Raw genomic sequence first — 7,217 nt, 5'->3', positions numbered from 1 at the left:
CCAAGGCAGAAGAGTGGTAAGGGCTAGGCAATGGGGGTCAAGTGACTTGCCCAAGATCACACAGCTGGGAAGTGTCTGAGTTCAGATTTGAACGTAGGACCTCCCATCTCTAGGCCTGGCTCTCAATCCACTGAGGTACCCAGCTGGCCCTGCTAATTAATTATTTAGCCATGCCAACCCATGAAACAAGAACATAAAATGATGCTCAATCCTCTATCTGCCTTTACTCCTATAAATGATGTGGGAAAAAAGTGGTGCAAAGAATCATGATTTTTTAATCATTTATCAATATTAACATTTATTGGTTCTCTAAATTGACAGTTTTGTCCAGTGTTGAATGAATGGTGATAATACTAGAGGATCTGAATCATATCAATTTTGGCATTCTGATTCCAGTCTAAAGAAAAATAAAATACAAAAAAAAATTCTACCTAATTGGAAAAATAGATGACATATTATCTTTGAACATGCAAATAGTGGAATTAAAAGAATTTTATTGTGAGGCCCAGGCAACAGGAAATGTCATTTCATAGGACATTTGGTTATCTTGTCTTACAATGCACATTTCAAACATTTGCAAAAAAAGACCCACCATGAAGATAATTATAGCTTATGTCTAACATCTGTTGCAGAGGACAAGGAAGTAGAGAAATGTTATGTAGAATGTTTAAAACTCTACAAATTAAACATATACTATATTTTGAAAAAATTTTAAATTGTTTTGTTGGCATATTTGATTTATGTCATAGACATTTCCTCCTCCTCCTCCCAAGAGAATCCTTACTCATAAAAAAGAAAAACACTGAAATAAATAAATATCATATCAGTCACATCTGACAGCATATGCGAAATCCCACACTTGCCTTCTACCACTTCTTTACCCAGAAGAAGGAAGTGTTTCATTTTGGTAGAACCAAGATTGGACACTGCATTTCATCTAAATGTCTTATTTTTTAGTGTTTTTCATTTATAATATTGTGGTTCATGGTTTCTCCTTGTTCTGCTTGATTTATTTTGTATTAGTTTATGCAGTTTTTCCCATGTTTCTTTTAATTCCTCAGTCTCATCATCATTTGGTAAAAGAATATTTTCTTATGTAGCATAACATCATAACAATGTGTTCACATACCACAGTTTGTTCAACCATTTTTGAATCAATCAGCACCCACATGTCTCTAGCTTTTTGCTAATTCAAATAGAGCTGCCCTGGATACTTTGGTACTTTGGGGAATTTTCTACAATTGACATATAAATGAGGTATATGATCTATAGAGGAAACACAGGGCCGAAAAGTATAAACGTTTTATTAACTTTCCCCGTAAATTATAAATTGTTTTCAAAAATTGTTGGAGTAATTCATAGCCCCACCAATAATGTATTCATGTGCTCAAATTCCCACAACTCCTCTAACAATGACTATTTATAACTTTTATTATCTTTTTCAGTTTTACGGGTGTGAGGTGAAACCTTAGAGCTATTTTAATTTATATTTTACTTACTACTAGTGATATAGAGAAGTTTTTTATATGGTTGTAAATAGCTTGTACTTCTTTACAAAACGATTTATTGAATTTGACTACTTATCTATTGGCTCTTTACCATAATTTAATTCAATTTTCTCTCTGTTTTAAATATCAGATTTTAGTTTGAGAAGTTTGATGGATTTCACCCACTCTAATTCTTCCCACTTATTTTAGATTTATTAATTTCACCCATACAAAAGCTTTACCAAAATTTCAGGTAATTTAAATCAATACATATCAATATATATTTCAACACTCCTCCACTGAACTTCTTTCATTTATGGAATGCTCCCCCATCTTGTTTCCACCCTGTAGTTACCCTGGATTCCTTTAAGTCTTAACTAAAGTCTTACCATCTGCAAGAAGCCTCTCTTAGGTTTCCTTAATTCCAGTGCTTTCTTTGTGAGACTACAGCAAATTTATGCTATATAAATCTTAGTGTACTAGAATGTGCATTACTTGAGGGAACCAATTGTTTTTTGCTTTCTTTATACCCCAGAGCTTAATGCAAAGCTGAGGACATAGTAAGCACTTAGTAAATGGCTCCTTGCATGACTTGAATGCAAGGATGGGAACTGGAGAGGACAACAGAACAGCTTCATCTCCTAGAAATGAAAGTGGTTAGAGAGTTTTAGACTATGAAAAAGCTTCATGCACATCTATCATGAATACAGTCAAGAAGAAAGGTAAGCAGAATAAAACATTTTTAATGAAACATGGTGAGTGCCAAATCATCACATCCTATTACACCACAAAAAATGAACTTTATTATTTCCTAAAGGACAGGATGTGACCAGTTACTAATCAGCTATCTCTCTGCAGTAATATTACTAACCTGTTGGAGCAAAAAATTATAATCTATAACAAAATATAAATTAAGAAAGTTGGAGTTGATGACCTCCAAAGTTTCTTTCAACTTGAAATCTTCATCTAATGATCTTAAAAGAAAGAATAAAGGTGAGAAAGACATATCGTATGCAATTGAAACAAATCCAACCTGACCTATTAGAATAAGCTGTGCACACAGCAGGAATTTTTTTATAAATGCTTGTTTTATTGAATTGATGATGAAAATGGGAAATAGATAAAAGAAAACGACACACAATATCATCATTTCCTAAGGAAATTTAGCCAATGTAAATCAATCATCAGAATGAGAGGAACAAAAGATCTCAAAAATCACTTCTACCATCAAAGACTTGTTCTTCTTGCTAAGTGTTGACATATTGGTAGGCAAAGGCAATACCAGTTTAGAATAAATTTATAATATTAACACTTTGATCAAATCTTATGCAGAAAAATAGTGAAAGAGTATGAGTCGTTTTTCATAAAAGAGTGAGAAGCAGTGGAGGAGAGGATAATTTACCAAAAGCACGGTATGAGACACAGTTAAACCAGAGAATCCCAAAGTAGACATTGGAAAAAAGGTAGAAGCTAAAGAAAAATGGTAAAGATCTATGAAGATTTCTATAGTAAATTGTTTTCTATCAATGATGGCAAATTCATTGCATTTGGATTCACATTCCTGATGATTCCCATGAGTAAAGAAAGATGGCACTGAAGATACCAAAAATGGGAAAAGAAGTTTTAAACTATTCACACACTCACAAGGTCTGGGCTAGAAAGTAACTTAGTTGTAAGTCCATGGATAGATTGATTCTTTAAAAAAAAATTTCCCCCATGATTACATGATTCATGTTATCTCCTTCCCCTCTCCTCTTCTCCCTCCTGGAGTTGACAAACAATTCCACTGGGTTATACATGTAGTGATAAATTGAGTCTTAAAAAGACACTTGAGGGGCAGCTGGGTAGCTCAGTGGATTGAGAGCCAGGCCTAGAGACGGGAGGTCCTAGGTTCAAATCCAGCCTCAGACACTTCCCAGCTGTGTGACCCTGGGCAAGTCACTTGACCCCCCATTGCCTACCCTTACCACTCTTCCACCTATAAGTCAATACACAGAAGTTAAGGGTTTAAAATTAAAAAAAAAAATTAAAAAAAAAAGACACTTGAAAAGGAGGGAGGTTCCAAATATTTTAATCATATAATTATTGAAAGGTGACTGAGAAAATATTGATAAATAGCAACTCGTAAGCTTCTTTCTTTTCTACATACAATATTTATGAGCCTTTATTTGTGTATTTGAAGGCATCCTTGATTGGCATATGACCAAAGGAACAGGCAGCTGTTCATATACTATATGATGTGGCTGACTATGTCTTTACATTCACATGCTTAACTGAAAAGTGCAGAGAATATAAGACTGTACCGTGATAATTGTTTGCTTATGGTAAGATAGTATTTGATCAACATATGTTATAGATGTTTCAACATTATACAAAATTATTCAAAAAGCCACAATAGCAGAGAACTTTGTTGGACAACATTCTGATTAGTAATATCAAGTGAGGCATAAAAAAGGGAAGAAATATGTTCACTAAAGGTGTCATGGATGATGTGCAACATTTAGTTCATATGGAAGAATTCTGAATAAGAGGCAAAATCTTCCACATTCTTTTGTTGGTAGGTAAAACTGGACTTGATTACATTAAGCCTCAGAATATATTGAAGCTCCCCAAATTGATCAACTGATAGGTATTTATTAAGATAATGAATCAAGTATTAAAGATTAAGATATTGATAAATATTATGTTCTACAGATAAAATAAATATTAAAAGATCCTTGCCCTCAAATAATTTTTAGTTGAATGGAGGAGACATCATATAAATAACTAGATTTATATTTATATATATATATATATATTTATATATATGTGTGTGTATATATATGATATATTATTCAGTGAATGTATTGTATGTATCTATATATAAATATATGACATATTATACAGTGAATTTATTGTGTGTATATATGTGTATATATATGATATATTATAAAATGACCCTCATTTGGGGATATCTAGACACAGTCAAGATCTATGAATGAATGAATGAATAAATGAGCATTTATTTTGAGTATTTATTGCTCATAATGAGCCTTTATTAAGCAAGAGGGGCCAGGCATTCTGGTAGGTGCTGAGTATATAAACAGAATGAATAGAAAAACTCTTATTCACAAGAGGCTTACATTATAATGGTAGAGATTTTATATATACATATATGTATATATGTGTGTATATAAAACATATAAATAGAAAACATAGCTAAAATAAATAAATTAATTAATTAAAATTAATTAATTGGAAGGTGGCTTAGAAGGAAGGATATTGCCAATTGAGGGGTAGGGCTTTTGGGAAAGTTATAAGCCTCACAAGGTTTTTTCTCTGGGGTTCCAGAGGTAGGGGACATAAGCTATAAGATGTGAGAAAATGATGCCTAGTTCCCCTCAGGCTGAATCCAGTCTGGGTTGAATGCATGAGTCCAGAGGAGAGGAACCCTTTAAACAAAGGACATGGGCGCAATGCCCAGAGTCCCTCTGGGTCCAGCAGTGGGTCTTAATGTTAGACTGAAATGCATTTCCTGTGAAATGTAGAGTCTCACTGTATCATAAAGTCTACTTCTGACTTCAAATGACTAGATATCAGGACCCAGCTGGATGGTGATGTTTGGCTTGGTCAAGAGCCAGGAGTGACAAGGCAATAAGTGAAATCTTTGAATGTGGCCCTGAAAAGAATCATTCTAGGTATCAATTATCTCTGATTGCTCCCACCTCCTGGGTTTTGTGTCTCAGCCTGTTTCATAGTTATTTATGACCTACTTACTGGACTTTTCCATTTTCTAACTTTAAATCTCTTTTCTTCAGAGACATTCTTGCAAAGGACTTATAGGACTGGGCTTGTAGTCAGGATAACTTGGATTCAAATCCTGCTTTACACATGAATACAGGAGGCAAAGCTCCAGAAAAATCGCATCATCTTTTTGAGCCATGCTGTATTCATTTATATAACAGGGCTAATAATAAATATCTGAAGTGCCAGCCAAAGGGTTATCAGGAAGCTCAAATGAAACAATTCAATTCAATGGAATCCAATAAATATTTGTTATTTGATAATATTTTATAAGGTTGAAAATTAATTTGACAATTATTTGATAATAAAGAAATCTTTATATTCAAGGAGTCTGTCTCTGACAAAGCTGCAGGATTATAGATTCAGAGCTAGAATGGACCTTAGGGTCATCTTGACCCACAGTGTCAAATTCAGAAATGAGAGCCTCTAAACTAAGGATAAGGATACTTGTGGACTTCATATTACCTGAGAAAACCTCACATTAAATTATCTGTGTTCTTTATCTATGTTGTTAACTAGTTCCTAATTATATTTAATTTTTTCTGTCTAATTTAGTCCAACCTCCTCATTTTATAGATGAGGATGTTTGGGTCAGAGTGGAAGTAATTTGATTCTACCTGTACTGGTATAAAGAAGTTCCCTTTATTTAACGGGTTGGATCCATAAAACCTTGTCTTGGAGGAACAGCCAAGAAGCTAGAATCACTGGACCATAGAGCATATGGAAGGGAGATGTGGAATATTAGGTATAAGAAGACTGGAAAGGGGGGGCAGGTTAGTAGGGGCTTTGAATGCAAAACAGAGGATTTTATATTTGATCCTTAAGGTGACAGGGTGCTGTTAGAATTTATTTTATAGGAGGAGAATATGGTCAGATCTGCATTTCAGGAAGCTCATGAGGTAGAGCATAGCCAAGAGTGGGGTAAATTAGAGGCAGGCAGACCAAACAGAACAAATATTATAATTATGATTTTCTATGTAGAGAACTGAGTCAAATTTATAACTAGTTGAAGGATATGACCAGGCAGTTTTCAAAACAAATCAAGGCTATTTATAGTCACATGAAAAAAATACTCTAAATCACTTTGATCAGAGAAATGTAAACTAAAACAACTCTGAAATATCATCTAACACCTATCAGAGTGGCCAATATGACAGGAAAGGAAAATGATAAGTATTGGAAGGAATATGGGAAAATTGGGACACTAGTGCACTAGTGGTAGAGTTGTGAATTCACCCAACCATTCTGGAGAGTAAATTAGAATTATGCTCACAGTTTTAAAGTTATGCACACCGTTTGACTCAGCAATACCATTACTAAGTGGTCTGTATCCCAAAGAGATAAAAAAAAAGGAAAAGGATTTATTTGTACAAAAATATTTATATCAGCTCTTTTTGTGATAGCAAAGAGTTGGAAATTGAGATGCCCATCAATTGGGGAATGACTGAATAAGTTGTGCTATATGATTGTGATAGAATACTATTGTACTAATAGAAGGGATGAAAAGGGTGAGTTTAGAAAAAATCTAGAAAGACTTATATGAACTGATGCAAATTGAAGTGAGCAGAACCAGAAGAACATTGTACAAAGTGACAGCAATATTGTCTGATGAGCAATTGTGAATGACTTAAGTATTACTAGCCATTCAGAGATCCAAGACAATCCCCAAGATTAATCACTAAAAATGCTACCTGATTCCAGAGAAAGAACTGATGGGGTCTACAGATTCAAAACATACTATATTTCACTTTCTTCATTTTTTGTTCAAGTTCTCTTCCACAAAATGATTAATATGGAAAAATATTTTATATTGGTGTACCTGTAAAATATATATATTAGATTCCTTGCTATCTCAGGGAAGGGGGAGAGGAGGGAGAAAGGAAGAGAAAGAATTTTGCTCAAAATTTTTAAAAAATGAAGGTTAAGATTATTTTTACATGTAATTGA

The sequence above is a fragment of the Gracilinanus agilis genome, chromosome 6 (genome assembly GCF_016433145.1).
Source record: "Gracilinanus agilis isolate LMUSP501 chromosome 6, AgileGrace, whole genome shotgun sequence".
In the NCBI taxonomy this organism is placed as follows: Eukaryota; Metazoa; Chordata; class Mammalia; order Didelphimorphia; family Didelphidae; genus Gracilinanus; species Gracilinanus agilis.
The sequence above is the reverse complement of the archived record's forward strand: the minus strand, read 5'-3'. Positions refer to the sequence as shown.